The sequence below is a fragment of the Corvus kubaryi genome, unplaced genomic scaffold (assembly GCF_017639235.1).
Source record: "Corvus kubaryi isolate FWS band 111438036 unplaced genomic scaffold, C.kubaryi_AGA036_p1.0 37392, whole genome shotgun sequence".
Classification (NCBI taxonomy): Eukaryota; Metazoa; Chordata; class Aves; order Passeriformes; family Corvidae; genus Corvus; species Corvus kubaryi.
Genome location: NW_024581131.1, coordinates 8,127,522 through 8,148,335, shown reverse-complemented (window position 1 = coordinate 8,148,335; position 20,814 = coordinate 8,127,522). Strand labels below are relative to the sequence as shown.

At 37.2% G+C, this 20,814-nt stretch overlaps 1 long non-coding RNA gene across 2 annotated transcripts; it reads left to right on the top strand.

Annotated features, from left to right (window-relative positions):
• Positions 1–2,418: 2,418 nt before the first annotated feature.
• On the top strand, positions 2,419–20,739 carry LOC121669439. Of its 2 annotated transcripts, XR_006017767.1 has the most exons (6): positions 2,419–5,823; positions 10,238–10,355; positions 12,421–16,530; positions 17,402–17,489; positions 18,793–18,951; positions 19,878–20,739. It is a non-coding gene; the product is annotated as an uncharacterized LOC121669439 (long non-coding RNA). The 2 variants fall into 2 exon arrangements; XR_006017765.1 differs by having other exon boundaries at positions 10,238–16,530.
• Positions 20,740–20,814: the final 75 nt, after the last annotated feature.

Sequence of the window (20,814 nt, the reverse complement as noted above, 5' to 3'; positions counted from 1 at the left end):
ATGAATGATTACAACTAAGAGGAATTAAAGCTCCCAAAAGAAGCTGAACATATGGATTCACCCTTGTCTGCCATCAAATTGTGTTCACTTTCTTTTTTCTGTAGTGATGCCACATAAAAACGTCAGTGTTCTGACTTGAGGCATTTTTTCTCCAGAAGGAACAGTCATACAGATAATAAAGATGTGATCAGGTGGAACAGGTGCTTTCTTCAAAGTTGAAGATAATGAAAGTTTGTTAGTCTCTGTACCAGGAGCTAAAAAAATGAGATTTAGAAAATTCTTTCTGACCAGCTTGCTTCCTCATATCCTTATAGGTATGACACTAAATATGAATGTTTCCTTCATTTGCCCTTCTTCTTGAAGGTATTAGAATGAAGTTCTGGTCAGGTTAAAAATACTTTTTTTGAAATAAAACTGATTGCTTGTTTCTGTGTTGCTTGCTTACCTTCCTAAACTGCTCGGAAGCACATATATAAAGAGCAAGCACAGCACACACAGGTGGAAAGCAAATTTTCAAGTTCAAACAACTTAAATTCTAACTTGAAACTAGAAAAGCAAGCTACAGTTGGTTTCTGTCTTTGTTCCATTTTCTGTTTGGTTGGTTTATTTTTGAAAACACAAATGTAGGTATTAAGTGTGATGCTATTATAGTTGTAAATACACCTAAACCAGAGCTGTGCACTGAAAAGAAAAAAACAGAAATAATATTCTAAGTATGTAACAGTAGCTGGTAATGCTGAATGGGCCACAGCATTTAATTGCCTTATTATGCCATGAAAATGTATATAGCTTCCCATTTTCAAGGTCACTACGTCATGTTTTTTGTTTAGTCATTTGGCTTTTAAAAATGAATAATTTAATACATAGTTATAAGTAAAAATTTCTTTTCTTCAGGTGTTCATATCATTCCTATCTCCAGCTGCAAGTAAGAATAAATATTCTTGTTTTGAAGACATCAAACACCCAAACTGGAGTCTGTTTCTCCCAGCAAGTCCGTTGCAAAAGAATATTAATATTTCTTTCACAAGAATGTAATGCTATAGTGACATCAAAATCTTTTATTGATACTGCAAGGGAATTCTTGGTTAAAACACTGATCTCTCTAAACAAGACATGCTTCATTTTAAGTACTAGAATCTTTTCAGTGATACCTGTGGTTTACCTCAGACTGGTGCTTCTGTGGATGATTAAATAGTAAGTGTGCAGGTAAGGTTTGATGATAATTGGAAGAATCTGTTCAACCCCTGAATGTCTAAAATGGGCTTTTTTTTCTAAGTGCCAGAGCGTAAAAGGTGCTTTCAAACAGTGTCCTGTCTGATCTGCTCACAAAAGAGAGGCAAAGAAAAATGTTGCTCCATAGATTTCCTACATTGTGGTGCAAGGCAAAATAGCATCTGGAATTTTTGCCTGTTTCTGGTCCTCAAGGCTCAAGTCTGGTTGGCTCCTGTCTTTCCTTTGCATATTCTGATTCCAGTTCAGGACAGTTAGGAAGGGGTCTTCTCCTAAGGCCACCTGAACCCAAACTGCCAAGTGGGACTGCACCAAATAATACCTGGGAAGCTGATTAATTAGTATTTGAGCCTTCTTCCCATGTGCAGTGTACATAAAGGAACAGGTCTGTGGATTCAAATCTGCCTCTAACATCAGCATTCCCTGCCTATGGAGAGATGTTCTTTGCAACTTAATCTCTTAAAATTCTTGAGTTTTTCAGATATGAATTCCATAGGTATGTGCAAGATGAGTTACAGAAATTCAGGTTTTTCATGAAAGATGTTTCTGAAAGGCACTGGAATTTTGTAAACAGGATTTTTAAGGTTGCCTATTCAGTAGCCAAAGTGTGTATTGAGAGCAGCAAGGCTTACTCTGGAAGTGTGACTTGGGAACATGACACTGTAATCATAGAATCATAGAATATGCTGAGTTGGAAGGGACCCCTCAGGATCATCAAGTCCAACTCCTGGCCCTGCACAGGCCACCCCAAGAGTCACACCATGTGCCTGACAACGTTGTCCAAACACTTCTTGAACTCTGTCAGGCTTGGTGCTGTGACCACTTCCCTGGGGAGCCTGGTCCAGTGCCCAGCTACCTCTGGGGAAGGAGCTTTTTCCCAGTATCCAACCTAAACCTCCCCTGACAGAGTTTCATGATGTTCCCTCAAGTTCTATCACTGGTCACCACAGAGAAGAGATCAGTGTCTGTCCCTGCTCTTCCCCTCATGAGAAAGTTGTAACTGCAATGAGGTCTCCCCTCAGTCTCCTCCAGGCTGAGCAGACCAAGTGGTCTCAGCTGCTCCTTGTATGGCTTCCCCTCAAGGCCCTTCACCATCCTCATGGCCTTCCTTTGGACACTCTCTAACAGCTTTGTATCATTTTTATATTGTGGCGCCCAAAACTGCCCCAGCACTCGAGGTGAGGCTGCCCCAGTGCAGAGCAGAGCAGGACAATCCCCTCCCTTGCCCGGCTGGCCATGCTGTGTCTGATGTACCCCGGGGCACGGGTGGCCCTCCTGGCTGCCAGGGCACTGATGGCTCAGATTTAATTTCCATTAATGAGTTGATGGATTGGCAAGGTAGGTGAAAGATTGGTTTTCAGTAAGTACAAGTGGCTCCACATCTGTGGTAGAATGCCACAGCACACAGTTGTTCATTTTGGAACAATCTGATTTATGGTACAGCTGAATTTGCAGTCCAGTTTCAGATGACTTCTTCTTACTTAGAGTAATTCCCAATTATCCTCAGTCAATTTATATAATTCAAGATTAGGTCTTTTTTGACATACGTCGTTGTGACTATTGCCTAACTTCTTCAGGGCCATTTAGAAATAAGAGGGTGCCTCCTGGTGTTGAAAATACTGAATGCCATTGTTACTGTGAAGTATGTTACTGTTTATTGTCATTCTTTAGGAATATTTTTACTTGAAATACAAGCAAAAATCATTCTGCCATTGACAAATTAACTTCACAGTGTTAAATCTGAATAAAATCCTTGCTTTATAAAGCATTATTTATGTAGAAAAATTAGAAAATGTATTGTGTCTCTTTGGGATTTAAAGTAGATTTTAAAGCACGCCTGTTAAAACTTAAAACTTTCTATTCCAGGCTGAGGTAAGAGAGGCAGTTACTATTGTTACTGAGAATCACTAAGACACAGCAATTCTTCGGAGTACAGATGTTTATGAGTCTGACTGCAAGTTATTAGCATTGCACAGTGTAGCAGAGGAATCCAGATGTTCACACAGAAATCATTCCAACCCACTGGTAATTACATGCTGTAACTGATAGCAAAATTATATGCTAGAGAAAATGAACTAATTTGTACCACGCTAGCATGGAAAGTCACACTTAGTAAGTGTCATATCAAGAATAATAAGGTGGTTCCTTGCACTCACAATCTGAATTTTATCTAGCTATACTGCTACATATCTATATCTATATAGTGCTGTTTTATATATAAAATATAATTTTATGAAATTATAAAATATATAAAATATATATTCTATTTAACAGCTGGAAACAAAACAAACAAACCTATGTGAAGATTGCTTTATCCGAAGCAAAACTCTAGATTTATCAATCACAATTAAATAAATGAAATGAGCAGTTACAATGGCATGTTAGGGAGCTACAGTTCGAGATCTCAACAGGTGCTTCCAAAAATTAAGGGTGAAAAAGCAAACATCTTAATGCACAATGATGCTTTTTTTTTTTTTTTGAGACGTTCCAGTCTGTGATTATGAAGCTTTATAGGATAGGTGGTACTCGTATGAAAATCTTTATATGCTTGGAATTACAGTTTATTAGATTAAAACTAATCATTAGTTACTCATTCCAAGTTATCTGCCAGCTGGAAGTAGGTACTCAAATACTGTGTATAAACAGTTGTGGCACACAGAACATAAAATCAGTTCATTTAATTCCTGAGTATCGTGACCAAAGTAATTATCTTCAGTCAGGTACAAGAAAAACGAAAATTTTCTCTGGATAATTTGAAATGCTATAGATACAATTTTTTTTTCTTTTTCTAGATAATGTACTGCCAGATATTATATCATAGATTGTTGATTTGCAGCTGCATGTGTTTGTGTTCTTAAGCAGCAACAGGGCAGATGAGCCAAAGGTAATGGAGACACCACCACTTATTATTTCAGTTTATTTTTTAACTGAAAAATTTCTAGACACCCCGGGGACATAAGAGGGATGGAGATGTTAAAATTATTGCAAGTTTTAATACAGATTTCTTTCCATATAAAGCACATTTGGCACAAGCCACTGAATACTTTTGCATTTACCCTCGTTTGCCACCAAGGGACACTGTTTGTCTATAAATGAAGAGCAGCCTTGACGGCTATGGGATTTTCGTTAATCCTGGGATTCTGGATGCCTCAGTAGTACTTAGAAAATTATGTGAACTTGAAATGCCATCAAGTTGTTTAAAAAAAAACTGGTTTTTGAGGTCCTAAAGTTACTGCTATTTAGATGGAGTAGCAAGTTTTCATCTAAGCAGCAACAAAATGTTTGAGTTTTAATGTACATAAGTGTTTCTTTACCTAAATATAGCTTCCTCAAAATATTTTTTACATGCTTTATTTCATTATTTAATATTATGTTTTTATATGGTCTTTCATTTTGACGGAAGTTGAAACACAAAGCCTTTTCATATTAAGCACCATACAAGCACAGCACTCTTAACAGCGACAGGTGCTGAGTGTGGACATCTCTCAGCAAATGCTCCAAGTATGGAGCCTGTTTGCTTTTGTTTGTCAGAAGCCATCAGAAGGATAAAATAGATATATTCTAGTTAAAGGTCATGTTCCTCTTTAAAATTCAAATTGTCATTTATTTGCTGTAATGGAAGGGAATAAAAACCTGAGGAGCAGCGTGCTGAAATATGTTCTTTAGTTTTTATTTGCTTGAGCTTTTTTATGTTCTACTCATCTTCACAGCAAGTACAAGAATTAAGACAAATTAAAAGTTTCTAGGGACTATTCTCTTCAGCTTTTGATTTGTCCTTTGGTTCCCTTTTTTCTTCTTCTTCTTTCCTTAGATGAGATGGAATTAAATACAAGTTCAAGACTCATCTTGTAATCTTACAACGTTAAGTACAACATACCTTCCTTTTCCTCTTTTTAAGATGGGTTGTTAAGGCTGTGTTACTGGAAAGTAACAATTGTACATATTTTCTAAGTGGTTTAGCTAGCATTCAGTATACTTTCTGCATATAAGGGTTTCTGGTTTCAACAATTGCTAGAAGTAACACCAGAATTAAAAATACCGTTTTCTATAAGAAAAATACATTTATTTCACTTGTGAACCTTTAAATTTGGTATTATATAGATTATGCTATTTCTGAGAACCCTTGTAAGACTCTTTTGGGGTGAAGAAAAGCACATTGACGTTTACCAAAAAGAGGAGAATATTTTCTTCCATTAGGATTTTTTTACACATTTTTCTTCTAATTCAGGTTTCTTAGTATCAATGCAATTGTGCAGTTCATTTGCCCCAAAAACATTTCATTATCTCACTGAATTGATGTGTTTCTAAATCTAATTAGCATGTGTTTATTTTTAACACTAATGATTTCCTTTAATAATACTTAATTGCAGATCATTTTTAAATAAGAGGCAGACTTGTTAGGTAGCAGCAATTTAAAAAAAAAAGATAAACCCAGTATTTATTGTTTCAAAAACTATAGAATAATTTCCTTGTATTTTTAAATGCTTTTTCTCTTTTTTTTTTTTTTCCAACCTGTGTAGCTTACCTTTTGTTTTAGTGGCTACAAATTCCAAGAAACCACGTTAATTGGACAAAATCTCAATACCTTATATTGTAAGTAAGACTTTAACAACGTTTAATGGGTACTAATAGCAGTGTGTAGTTGAAAGGACAAACATACAGGACACATACTTTAAGAAAAACATTATGTTTGTTATGTTAAAAATTATTCATCTGATATTGAGCTAGAAAGATCCACAGTTGATGCAGATTTGTGTCACACAAGCTCAGAATTTCCTGCAGGGGTGTAGATGACTGCATATAATCCATATAATGACAGCATGAAAACTAAGAAGTGGATCTGGAAGCATATCTGGAGGCTCCTATGTAGAATGCAAATGCTGTATACTAAGATAAAATTTCACTGTCTTGCTGCTGCTTTTGTGCATGAATAATACACACAGAGATGTATACATTAAATTAAATTTGATTCTTTAATGGACTAGGTGTATTTTACCAAATGTAAAATTGATAGAGAGAAGCTCTGGGTCTAGATTTGAATGTGATTAAATTACACAGTAACAAACCTTTTTCTGCAGTAGAAACTGAGCATTCTGCCTAAAAGTAGAACTTAAATTTCAAAACTTAATTTAAACAAGTTTAAAAAATTTTAATGTTATTTTACATGGTTAGTCATACATACTGTGATTGCTTTCCCAATGGTGATTTTTGCACCAACTGCAGTAATTGTTACAGCAATTGAGTTCATGACATCGAGTGATTAAAAGCCAGTAAAGTAGAAAAAAGAAAAATATACAGTATGCACTGGTATCAGCTTCATGTATAAAAAACACAGTAATTTTTTTTCCATTAGTTACAGTATTTGAAATATGTTATTTTTAGCCTAAACAAAGCTGAGTGTTGCTTCTGCATTATTCTTACATAAAGAAATTTAAGGATGTCATTCATTCCCTTTATAGAATTTTGGATTAAAACTAGTCATGTGATGACTGAAGGATAATTTTTATTCTTTGAAGGAAGTATTCTACCCCAAATTTAATTTCAGAAAGTTTTTTACTTGAACGAAAAGACAGTATCCCAAAGTCAGACAATAATTAAAGGACATGAGGCAGGATCTGACTGTTGCATGCAGATGGAGTAAGAGTCTTGTTGTTTAACCTTTCCCTGTCTGCACCCATTGAGCAGAACTGATATAGTTTAATTATGGAGTGAGAAAACAGTCTTCCACGTGATAAATTAGGAAAAACTCAGAAACAATCTGTTAGAAGCAGAAGCTACTCAGTGTAGAAGAGAAATACACTCCCTAAAATTCCCAGCATGATTGAGTTTCAGTAGGATTATTACCAGTAAACAAGAAATTAGGGTTAGGACTAGTGACATAAACATGGATTAAATGTAGAAATTAGGAATATAAATTAAAAATGAAATGTAAAATTACTGGGAGGAGTAGAAAAAGAGAAATACCTTTTAAGATGAACTTAGAATTCTTGAAAAACTGAATTTCATGTAATACACTCTCATCATCAGATGCATCTTTATTTGAGAACACACAGCAGGGGACAATGCCATAATATAAAGTGTCAAGTTATTAAGTTCAAAAGAGAGATGAGCTCAAATGATGATGGGGAAAAAAAATAGGAATTTTGACTAGTCAAGAGGTAGGAAAAGAGTAAATAGGAAATAATAAATAATAAAGAGGGAAAAAATTAATAAAGAGGAAATAATAATAAAGGGGATAAATAATAATAATAAAGAGAAAAAAATCACAGGGAAAATTTAAAAGAAATAATACAGAGAATTAGAATGCAATCCATTCCATGAGATATTTACACAAAAATTGAAAGCTGCTATGAGCTGCCCTCCCTATTAGTTAGGTTTGGAGTTAATCCCTGCTTGATTAGACCAGGTGTCATCAAATTTAGTCAACTATGCTTAAGGTTCTTTGGGACTAATATTTCCCTTTCAATGTAGAGATTGTAAAAAATTGTAGCTCATTCTGACAGGAAACCCCTTCTCTTTTTGCACTACATGGTCCACTTGAAAAGCTGACATACCTGGACAGAAAAAGAAAAGGGTAAAAGTCAAAAGGGCCCAAGTTTTACTAAAAAGCAGAATGCAGAGGAACATGAAAGGAAATGGAGATATGAGAGACACACCTCAGGAAGAGTGTCAGCTGGAATAGAGTAGCAAGATTTGAGAAGCAGCTTCTAATTCTGTATTAGTTCTGCACTGGTTTGAGGCAAGGGGAGGCGAAAAGAAAGATGTGAATTAAATTGTGAACCATTGGCTACCACTATTTGTTCATATCATACAGCTATGAAAAAGCTTTATACTATTCTAGGGAACATTAGAAAGTATATTTTTAGTAGAGAAAGGAAGATGTTTGTAGTATTTTATAAAATGCTGGTAAATCTCCGTTTGGAGTACTGTGTACAGTTCTGGTCATCTGTGCTCACAAAAAAGAAACTTGATTTGGAACAGATGCAGTCCTCAGAACCTCCTGGGACAAATGAGAGAATGGAATATGTGTCTTTAATGGAGAGAACAGAGGAGTTTGATTTAGTCTAGGCAAATTAAGTCTGAGAAGATATATGCTTCCTCTTTATAACTGAATTCAGGAGATCGATATTGAAGAGGACTAGAAGCTGTTAAAAGGTTACATATCACTTAAATTTAGAATGGAAAGTATGTTTTCTTAACTGTTCAAGGAGAAAGGTTCTGAAATGTTCTTCCAGAGAGGATAGTGTGAGCCAGGAACCTAAACTATTTAAAAATTGAGCTTCAAAAATTGTGTAATTAAAACAAATTTCCTGGAGACAATAAATCTCTGGTATAAAGTTTGGGTATCTATACATATTGGTATATTCAGGGGATTCTGAAAGGAAAGACAGTAGATTATACCATTTTTCCTTGCATGAATCTCATACTTCAGGACTTTTACTAGTCACCCATGGCATCCAAAAAAATACTTCTCCTCATTGATATGTCATTCTTAGAACCACTAAGTACTGAACACTAACAGATGCTGAGGCAAAATGCAGGTAGTGTGTGTTCACCTTCCTGGTGAATAGTCCTGTTGAATAGTTGAATAGTCCTGTTTGAATGCTTAAGCTTGAATTGGCCAAACGCTCTTCTGGATCATGAAAGAATTTTCAACTACAAAATAGGAGTGGTTTTTTTGTTTGTTTCTTTCTGTTTTGTTTTGTTTTCTTTGATGATTCTCTGTGAGGATTATCTTTTTTTAATGTTCTGCCAATTTAAAGTCTTAATTGATGCTGATGCTCTCACTTTCCAGTTCTTTCTGTGGCATGGTACTGGTTTTAATCTCTTGATCCATGTGTGAAATAGACAAAAAAGTGCTGGCAAGTGTTTGGGGAATATGAAGCCAGAGTTCTGTGCTTTGTTCCAAATAGAGACAGATGTTGCTTATTGTCAATAAGGGACTGGGTTTGAAGATGAAACCCTGTGTGCCTGAATTCCACAGCAGTGAACTGCAGAGTACCTGGACAAGCAGAGCAGAACAGCTCTGCTTATTGTAATAAGATCTATTGTAATCTACACTCTGCTTGTTGCCAGATGAGTCCATAGCAATGAGGGAAATGTGATGCCAAAGCAGGAATTCCAACCAGTGAGCGAGGAGCAGCAGGGGATGTAACCAGGCACGGATCTATCTGTGAAGCAGCTTGGGAAGGAGCAGGGTCTGAGTTTAATGCAGCTCTGGAGTGAAGGGAGGAGGCCACCAGCAAGGCTTCCTCAGGCTCTTTCTCACACAAGTCTGACCCAAGGCTGCAGGGATGCCTTTTCAGAGTGGGCTTCTGGCACAGGCAGCCAGGCCCCAGGAGGAGGGAAGGAAGTTTCAGGGTCTGTTGATGCCTTGGAGTCCTGAGAGTATGGTCAGAACCACAGGTTTGTTGTGCTGCTCCAGCTTCTGCTGATGAGGCTGAAACATGTAAAGCAGTTGCACTTTTTTCTCCTTCCCTAATAAACAGCTCATCCCTATTTTATACTTCTAACTACCTGTTTTATTAGGCTTTGTATTTAGTTCAGAGTTTGTTTTCTTTTTTGTTGTTGTTTGAAGGGTTGGGGGGCAGGGTGTTGCATCCTGGCTTGATAGTTTTACCCTTTTGTCAGTGACCCTAGTCAGTTTTTTCATTCTTCACTCAAAGGGAGCTCAGGATAGTCCCTTTCAGTATTTTTAATCTAGAAAGTTTCTCCTTTAACTGTTGTTTTAATATAGCCCCACATTGGCCAGCTTCTGTTACCTGCAGTATCTGATTCTTTCTCACAACCTGTTGTGTTAACCCTGGCCAGGTCTGGCCTTCTGTATACATACCTTTGTAATTAATATTGCTGAAAGTGATGAATTTTGTACTTGATATAAAATTATTATATTCATCTCATTCTATTATACTGCACTATTAGGGGGAGCAGTCATTTCTTACTGAATGACAAAACTCTACTCTCATTTAATCCCCATGTTTAGGTGATTTTGGTTTATGTTTTTCAGTTGCAGGAATAAGCAAAAAAAGGGAAAGAAAGGATTACCATGGCTGCTGTAGTGACAGTTCTGTGTGTGTTTGGTACTCTGGGTGTGTCTGTGTTTGTGTTCCTGCAGTAAAGCCGTGGTAAGTCAGCTCATCCTTTAGAGCTCCTTGTGATCAGTTGATCTTTACCCAAATGCTCTTCATTCCATCTGTTGCAGTGTGGCAACCTGCTGTGGCGTATTTTATGCTGTTCATTCATTATGGTGCTTTTTTACAATCACAGTCAATGACTAATTAAGCTCTGTCAGGCCTTCTGAGAGGTGCTAATAAGTTTAAAAATTTATTTGTTATTTGCACACAACAGACAGGGGTTTGTGGCTAAGGAGCCAAGGAGGCACTTTAAAGAACTGAGTTCCCTTTTGCACTGTGTCACTGCTTCTGGGCTGGTCTTGAGATACTCACTGAATTTCCATGGCTTTGACTCAGGAAAATATTTGAGTGAATGCTGAATAATAAAGTCAGTCATGTTGTTAAGGGCCTTCTTGAGTTAGGACTCTCTGAAGTGGGCAAACAGGCCCCTACCTCCACCTAGTTTTCCATTTATGAATCTGTAACTCATCCAAAGTCTCTCCATTTACTTCAGCAAGCTCTGAGTTGGGCCTTTAAAAGAATAAGGAATACCAGATCCTGACCAGGTACCTTGCAGAAAGGCACCTGAGCCCAGCTGGGGTCTCAGAATATAAATATTCAGAACTAGAATATAAATTATATGTTTGGAAAAAGGTGTGTAGTTAATTTGCAAAACCCAGTAGCTATCCTGTAACTATGTGCCAAAATAATGCTTTCATAAATCTTCATTACAGAGTGGATATTTGCCATTCAGTATTACCCACTTCAGAGACCAAATGTGACTCATTATTAAATTACTTCAATCTGTGCTGATGTAGAAGCACCCCTGACACATCTCTTTGTGAGCCATTTCTTCAGAGTAATTGCATTAGTAATAGCCGATTACACAGCAATCTTATGTTCCTACAAAATTAAGGTAATTACTGTAGCTAAAAACACATCCCTCTGTATTCTGTCCTAGCAAGGAAGCTGGTAAAAGGCAGTGTAATGCTTCAATTCTTTGTAACAAGAGAAACATTAGGGTATAATTACATTATTGATGCGGCGTAGGAGAAGTTTTCATATTTGAAAGGAGCATGGAAACAAAATAAGAGTTTGAAGCTATAAAATCTTAGTCTATAAAGGGAAAAAAAAAAGATCGTTTGCATTTAGATGCCTTAATAAGTATGGAGGAAAAGTATTTGAAATACCTGAATGAGTTTGTGTTCTGTACTTTGAAAATATTACGTCTGTCTTTGAAGTAGATTTTATTATGCAAAAGTGCATTTTTCTTTGAACCAGATTCCAGAGAAACTGATACGGTTATACTTTTATACAAACTAAATAGGTATTAATTCTTTAATTTAATTGCAAACCTCCTGAATGGTAGGGTCAGATTCTAATTAGACTGCATGCTATAGAATTTGATTTGTATTTAATTTTCACCTCTCTTTATGTCTTTGAGGGAAACTTGACATTTCACATTTTCTTTAATACAATATTAGAAGTTTAATATAACAGCTGAGGGAGAACAGACAGGACATTCCCTGTAAATGTAGCTAAGTAATTAAAACTTGAATATTCTAGAAGAGATATTGAAAAATTAATCTCTTCAGAGACATTATGCAGTGGCAAAATTCATAGACAGAGGATACCACTAGGTCATGAGAGTGGCAGCTTGTGTTTGGGTGGGGGCTGATGAGAGTCTGTTGCATGATAGAAGTTCTCCTTGCAGATTTTCTTTCTGTTGGATCAAAGTGCTGTGGTTGAATTGCTGATGGCCCTCAAGTAGAGAAGAAATGTTCAGTTCTTGCAATGTATGATATGCAAAACTCATGAAATTAACACGGTGCTCAAAACTGTTTTGATTACAAAGACAAATCCCAGAAACTAAATATGGATTGTTCAACTGACACAGCAGAATATGAGAATGTGTCAGGTTAAATTAAATTCCTTTTATGTAAGTATCTTAGCAACTCTGCTATATATTTTGCATTTATTAGGAATATTCATGGTGAATGAAGGGGCTCTTTTAAAACTTTTACAAATTAGAAATCTTACGGGATCAGAGTAACAACTTCAGAAACGTTTTTTGCAGGAAGAGAAATTCTGGAAGAAAATACTGTGTTTTTCTGTTACACACCAACAGCACTGGGGACAATGGACAGCATCTACAGCAGGAAGCTATCCAAAGCCACATTTTTAAAGATAATGTGATAACTTGCACAGGCTGTGTTGTAAAAGATATTTGTCATCTGTTATGTTGTGGGATACAATGTTTACATGGAGACACCTCACTCACTTCAGCAGCCAAGCATGTGGGAGTGATAGGCCCAGGAACAGAGAGAAGCTTCATACAATCATGGTGTTGAATGAATATTGTTGCATCATAGGACAGGTTTTGGAAGGAAGTGCTTTGAGGACAGCAAAGACATGTTTATCTGATATTTTGAATACTGGTACTTCCCACAGACAATTTTGGAAATGATAAGGGGAACTGTAAGCTTTTCATTTACTTACACTGTCTCATGCATAATGTAAGGAGAAGAAAAGATGAGTCATATTAGTAAGCCTTTAGCTTTCATAACTCTCAGATGTAACTTCGATGAGGTAAAATGAAGTTTCATCCTGGAACAAATTGATTTAACACTTTCAGGTCTTCAAAGAAACTTACACTGTGATTTCACAGTCGTTACATTCAGTTGACTTTTTAAATTATTAATTTTCAGCATTAGGAGAGGTCTGCAGCAAACAGCAGGGAAACTTTGTTTAATTAAAAGCAGCTTATGTATGTATATTGTTCTATTAATCTTTTGATGTTCAGAATGTTCATTGGTATTGAACTCAGGTTGTTTTAGTCTAAAGCCCAAATCAGAAAAAAACCAAAAATGCATGTATTTCCTGGGCATTCTGCAGAGAGCAATGCTTGGTATCTGTGATTAATTTTCCTAACCTATTATTGCTGCACTGAGAATAAGAACTTTCCTCTGACATAAGCAGGTGTTGGGTTTGGGTCCTACATCTGTACAGCAGCTGCTGCAGATGTACAGCTGTTTATTTTACAAGCCTGGATTATTGTTCCTGCTAAGCCTTGAAAGCATCTACTTATCTAGTCCCATAGCAGGAGATGAAACCCAAAACATTCTGTGATTCTATGATACTTACACTACTTCACCTTAGCTAGTCAGGGCTGTTTCTGTTCTCTGCTGTTGCAGTTCTTTTGGGTGTGGGAAATGCATTAAACTGTTTTCAGCCTTTTCTCTACTTCAGATATACAGAAAATCACAAAACTTCTAACTTGGTGGGGTTTTTTTTCCAACAAATAATTGAATTCTTAGAATACCAATGGTTTTGGAAAGAGAACAGCACAGTGTTCTTAGTGAATTATGCTCTTAGAGGACCCAGATTGGCACTGGCAGCAGAGACAGAATAATTCTGACCACTTTGAAAAATCCTGACCTCCCTCTGTTATCCTGTAGATTTAAATCAGCATACCAAACCAAGGAATGGATTCTCTTGGGTGTGAATAATCCCATGTAGTTAGAATAATTTACACCCTCAGAAGAGTATTTTACTTTTAAAGTGATAAAAAGCAGTGGATCTGTAGCTAGTATACTGGTAAATTATGTAGAGTTTTTCTTTTGAAATTGCTTTTGAAAAGCAAAACTCCTCTAGAATAAGCCTGTAATATTGTCCATCACTATCAGAGGCACATCTTCTGCCATCTAGTATAATGGGAGTAAGAAACAAACAATTCAGGAAAACTATTCCATCAGCACAGCACCCAGTTCAAGGCAACAGGTGTTAGACTACCTGCTGTTGGACTGCACTAGTTTTCTGCCAGCACAGAGGATTCAAAAGTGTGGAGAAGATATAACTTGCTGCAATTCCATAAAGTTTTTCTGACACCTGGGGGACAACTGTGGAAGAATCATTTACTCCTTATCCTGGCATTTACTGTTCCAGTGAGAAAGAAGCAGCTGGAAAACGGCATTATTAACATCTTAATTCTAGCCAAAGATTCTCCTGCTTTGATGAATAATCCCATGGCTGGTTAAATTCACCTCAGGATTAATGTATATCTGTCTTCAAAGTATTTTGATTTCAAGTTGAACCGCTCCAAGATCATTGTAGTAATGTCTTAATCTAGAATAAAACTTCTTAGGCAAGCCTGGCCTTTGAAAAACCAGAGGATATCTAGTATTACAGGGATGATTCCTGGATCATCACTCACTCCTTTAAATTGTCCCTGAGATATTGTACATAAATCTTAAAAGTCAACAGTAGGTCAGATATAATCCATGGTCTCCAGAGCAAATGCTACCTGAATAATATCTGGAGTAGGTGTAGCATTCTCTGTTAAGTGACTTATTAATTCAAATGTCTTGGTTTCAAGGATATTTGTAGAGGGGCTGCCCACTCAGTGACATTCTGTTTTCAAGCAGCAGCAAACTTCACATTCCACTCAATCGTTACTCACAAGCACTTGTCTTTTTTCAGTTATTGTAATAATATAAGAATCTTCTTAATATAAGAAGAAGATTGCATGCCACGTAGGTTCCTCTAAGAAGTGTCAGTAAAAAATAAACTACCTATTCTCTACATAGCCTTAAAAATCCTCAGAACTGGTGTTTAAAACCCTGCAATAAGGTGCATAGTTCTGTTTCCTGGTAAAAGAACAGGTAATTATGTTTGTCTGTTTCTGAAAGCTTGACTACAAGCAGAAACATAAGATAAAAGGTAGGGTTTAGCTGCATGCTAATGGTAATCTTACCATTCTAACACATCTGCTGCCACTCCCTTCTGTCATTCAAATACTGGCCAAGTGTTTAACCTGTAAAATAGTTGAAGATCATAAAATTTATAAATCTCATTTCAGTTGGTCACGGTCCTTTCCAGCCCTCTGTCTCACACTGTTTGTGTGCAGATTTGTTCGTAAAAATTAGGTATAAAATACTAACCTACTATTGTGATTGACGCTAGAAAATTATGTGCCAGGCTCTGTTATATCAGAGTAATTAATGATAGGTGACTCCAGGAGATCTGGAAATAATCTGTACCTGAAAGAAAAAGAATCACAACACAGAAGTTGACTAACTGTCAAGCATCCTCAGAAGGTGGTGCTAACATGTGATCATCTTCTTTGGCCCTTTCTTCTACTACAGCAAAGAATGGGCTATAGGAAGGGGTTTTTTGAAAAAGGTCTCCTTTCTTAACTGATTCCATTTATTACCTGTGCAGTTTTCTGTCACATTATCATTTTCAGTTTCTGTAAGTTCAAGTTCTATCTGCATTCATTGCAGCCATAATTTATGTTTATATTGTCCCCTAGCTTGTTATATAAAAATACATTCTTCCACTTTTTTTATTTCTATTCCTGTTTCGGGACTTTGATAGTTTGATTGCAAAAGCAATGCCTGTATGCATTTCAGTGATTACTCGAATGGTGGAATTCATTTGCAAAGTAGCTTGTTCCTGTTAAAAGTCACCCCATTGTTCACATAGGACCAATAAAGGTAATTGTGCTGTTATTGTTATGATTTCTAGATTTAATAATGATGAGAAGAAAAAAACCCAAGAAGTTATTTAACATATTGATCTTACATAACTCTTAAAATTGAAGTGTGTTTCAACCACAAAAGAATAATTGCTCTTTGTATAACTATATATGCGATATATATGTATAACTATATATGAGTTATATTAAAATATGCTTTGTTCAGTGTTTCCCAGGGGATCTCATCCACTAATTCTTTAAACAGCTGGAATTCACTGTTAAGTTCGGGATCCTGACTTTACTGTTTGCCAGGCCTGTGTTCCTCAAGATCACAACTAGAGCCTGCTGACTACAGCCCAAGCTGCCTCCACTGAGCTCATCTCCATTTGTGAGCACCAGGTCGACTTCTCCTCTGGTTGGTTCATCCAATGCCTGGAGCAGGAAATTGTCCATTACATGCTCCAGGAGTCTTGTGGATTGCTTACAGGCAGCTGTACAGCAGAAAGGCATCAGTTAAATCAGCAATGAGCAGGCATTGCACAACTTCTTCTCTGTTGTAGATTGTAGAAAATCTACACCTTCAAAGAGGTGTGTGGACTATCACCTGGCATTCCTTCCTGCCCAGAATGGGATTAAATTTAGCAGGTGGATCTCACCTCTCTGTGCTGACTGTGACCTGCATTCTGGACAAGAACCTAAACACTGGTTGAGGTAGAACACATTTATTCTTTGCACAAGTTTCTGTTGTTTACTGAGGATCAGATTATGCACACTATGTTTAATGTTTTGATCAAATGTTTACTTTTTGTTTGAGGGGATAAATTAAAAGTTCTGGTTTAGGACATAGCTGAAATAACTCTGCAACAGAGGGGTACCCCAGGTAAGCACAGACTACTAAACACTGCACTTGTTATGGAGATCAAAGGGATACATTACCCTAAACTGGGTTCTTCCACCCAGTGTGCAAGAAATCAATCCACACCTGGGGTCGAAGTGTGTGTGATTTATTTACAGCTCTGCACAGAAAGAGGAGTTAGGTGGCAAATCCACAAAGCTACACACGAGGCACACAGAAGCAGGCACCCTTAGGGGTTACAATCTTTTAAGGTACTAGCATATCTCACTTGAGTCACTGTTTGGCTATGTTCCTATTGGCTCATCCTTTCCCTACTTCAGTTTCAAGGCATCAGATCCCAAGAAGTCACGGCATATGTTCAGTCTTTTGACTGAAAAGTCTATGATCTTTTTGTGGTCAGGGGGGTGCCTGAACAAGGAGTGTGGTTTTTTACTATTATAATGAGCAAAAGTTCACTGCTAGGGCAAGTTCTCACCACAGAACCAGTCAAAACTGGAGAGCTGTAACTCATCACAAAGCATCCTGGATAAGAAGGGTATTACCTATTTTTGGTTTCCCCTTTCAAGGGTCTAGGCCATCAGTTTTGTCTCCTACATTCCTGTGGTTTTTGCTTCCATAATTTAATTGCTATGTTCTTTAGCTTCTTTTTGGAAGTTTGCTCCTGTTATTCAGCAGCACCCCTCCCATAAGTGACTACTTTAAGGTATCCCTTTGCTTTATTTACAGACTCCTGTGCTGCACCAATGTGGATCACACTGAGAATGCAGGGGAATTACCTGTTTTCCCGTGTGTTTCAAGGATGATGCATGCTGAGGTACAAGGTGACACTGCGCAGTGATAGAACACTTGTAAATAGTGAAAATGGGATCACTTTCTATGTCTTAAGCTCAGCAAGTGAAACTTAGCACAGCTTACATTTTTGTTTCTCTGTTAGCAGGCCTGGCAACAGAGAAAATACCAAAGGTGAGGGAAATACAGGTGTATCTTCCTCCCAAACTTTCCACAAAAGTGTTGTCTAGTGGAAGTTCTGAAAATGAAGAGTAGAACTTTTTTTCTTTCCTGTCTTTTCTTCAGCAAACTGCAGTGATCTGTAATAGCTTGTCCAAACAAGCTCCCATAGGTCATTTCAGTCACGGCTTTGATAATTTATTAAAAATTTAATCTCATTTAAATCCATCCCACACACTAATGATAACCTAATTATTACATGGAATTGGCAGGACTTTCCTCAGTACCCACTCATAAATTCTTCTTTAGGTTAGTCCTCTTTTGATACTCTTAATGCTGGATTGAAAGGGGGCTGATTATGTTACTGTGATGAATACAGAGGGAACATCAGATGAGTTATGACAAAGGAAGACACAACTTTTTAAATTGGTTTCTGTGAACTAGCTGTTTCACAGCATCTCTATTGGGATGAGCATTTCAGGACAATAAGAACTCTAATAACATAATGTAGCACAATACCAATGTATTCACTGCACAGAAGAAAGATGTGGCATTTACTCATACAGAATATGCTTTTATAAGGGAAGAGCCGAGGGCACCCACATCCCCTTTAATGTCTGTCAGAATTGTTGCATCTTGAATGCACTCCACAGAGCTGTTGTTCAATTTAGCCTTTTCCAGGTAGCCTAATTTGAGTATGTATAGACACAGTGAGGAATAACATTTATGTTAAAGGAGAGGCTGCTACCTGAGCAGTTGCACACAGACCACCACAGACTTCACCGGCTGTGACCTGAGTCCCTTTGCAGTGAGAGCTCCATGGGTGTCCCTTTGGACTTGGTCTCACACACCTTCACTCTCAGGTGCCCTTCCTCCTACAGATTTGACCCTGGGTCCCCAGTAGCAGAATCTCAGGCACTGGATTTATAAAACTAAATAATTTAATGGTGTGGTACAGCAGCAGGTCAGCTCCAGTTGGGTGCCTCTGTAGAGGGACCCAGAACAAAGCAGTTATTAAGACAATTATACCCTTCTAACTCATGTTATACCCTTATAATCCACCCCTCATCTGCTCTTCAAGCACTTTGCATGTACATCTTGGTTGAATGGTAATTTTTGGTCTGGGGTCTTTTAATACCTTATTGGATTTTTTCCCTGTATTCATGCAGGCAGGTTCATACCCTGTTCTTGTCGTGTCAAGTTGCAGCTTCTGCTGATGGTTATAGCCTCCTTATCTTCTTGTTTGTGCTTCTGCTGCACCTGGTAGAGCATGGGAAACTAAAAATGCCCTGGACTCAAGATAGACATTACTTAGCAACAGCCAAAATGTAAGTATGTTGCCAATTTCCTTATACTCAAGACAAAACACAGCACTGTACCAGATAGTGGGAAAATTAGTAAGAAGATGAACTCTATTCCAGCTGAAAACATATCTAGATGTGAGCTCACAGTTTGCAGCTTAAGTTTTCAGCAAATCCAACTATTCCTGGCGAGCAGGTAAAGTTAAGCAGAGAACATACTAAATCACGCAGTATTATAAATCTATGTAACTCATTCTACTTAAAACGTACTTATGCTCAACATTTTTTATTTCTCAACGTGTAGGCAGCTCTGTCTTATTAACAGGCAAAGGGATCATATAAGCTCGCTGTTAATAATAGCAAAGGACTGAACTTGGTGGGCTAAGAAGTTTTTGTATGGTCCCATCCCCGAAAATAAACCTGTGCTGTGCAATTCTGCATGCCCATTGCCCAGTACTAATGTCTGACTCTGCCTTGGCCTATCTAAAAGATGCTTATTCTTACTGCGGCTGGCACTCTTGAGGACTAGAGGTCCTTGTTCTGAGAACCAGTCACAGAGTTCAAATTCACGTGCTGGACTACCCCACAGGTAGTCTAGTTTTTCCCTGTTTATGGGCTTGAAGGCCACTGCATGGTTACCTCTTTTACAGGAAGAGGTGTGGTAAACCTTAGAATGGTTAAAACTATGATCTTTAAATGGCTCAATGAAGTCACAAGAGAAAAAAGTTACAAAATTATAATTAAAACTTAAATATATTGTTGAAGAGAAACAGCATATGTGAGATTTTTAAGGAGATGAGGAGAAAAAAGAAAGCCTTGTGACAAAGCAGACTAAATGCTGTCCTGTTAAATGCTTAAGTGAGAATCTCTTTGTACCAAGACAACAGAAAATTGCTGTGGGTCAAGGTAGAGTGATTTACTTTTTTTTTCCACTGGCTTGCTACCTTCTGCAGAGATGACAAGCATAAAAGTCACATCATTACAAAGTCAGTTTCTTCAGACTAAACGAACTCCCTCACGAATGGGCAGTGATTTATGAGTGGAGTCCTTTTGGTGAAGGGTGTGTGAAGAGCATTCGCTAACCATGGATTAGACAGCCAGAAGATAAATGAACTATTACTCACATGATTCAATGATCTAAATATCACAGGCAATTGATGCAATCATTCTTCTTTATTTGGTCAAGGATAAAAGGCCTGATTCTAATGCTTTTAACCGAGGTAATATCTAGCTGTGGAAATAGTGCCTGGACTTTACGTGGGATGACTTAGAAGTCTGGACTCAGAAGTGATGGTAAAATTTAAATTAATAATTTTCCTTTTCTTCCACACAAAACAGCCTGTGTAAAATGCTATGCTGTAAAGCCTGTCATGGCTAGCAGGGTTTAAGTGGAACACAAGAAGAATTACTGATCCATTGTGAAAAATGTGCAGTGAATTTTAAATTACATTGCAATAATGTTCTTCAAGTATATCTTAGAGTAAGTAAAACCTTGTAATGAAATTGCTTGCCCACGTAATAATTGCTGAGCTCTATGATTAGAAATTGAAGTGTCACTTTGCATATGCCATAGCCTTTATTCTGTATGAATATAACACACATCCATCATCTGAAATATTTTTTTCCTGCAATTTTAACACCAGTGTGTTCCTCGGAGACCACAGACATATGCTATGTTTTAGAACAGTGTTCTAAATCAGCAATGTTTCTGTTGATTTATGCGAATGATCAGACAATTGATTTATGCCTGGGACTGATGCACTCCAAGCCCAAGTATCCAAATTTATTACACTCTGAATCAATAGATTTGCCTTACAGAAAATAAATATATATAAATAAATACATATCATGTATATATATATCTATATATATATATATAGATATACATAT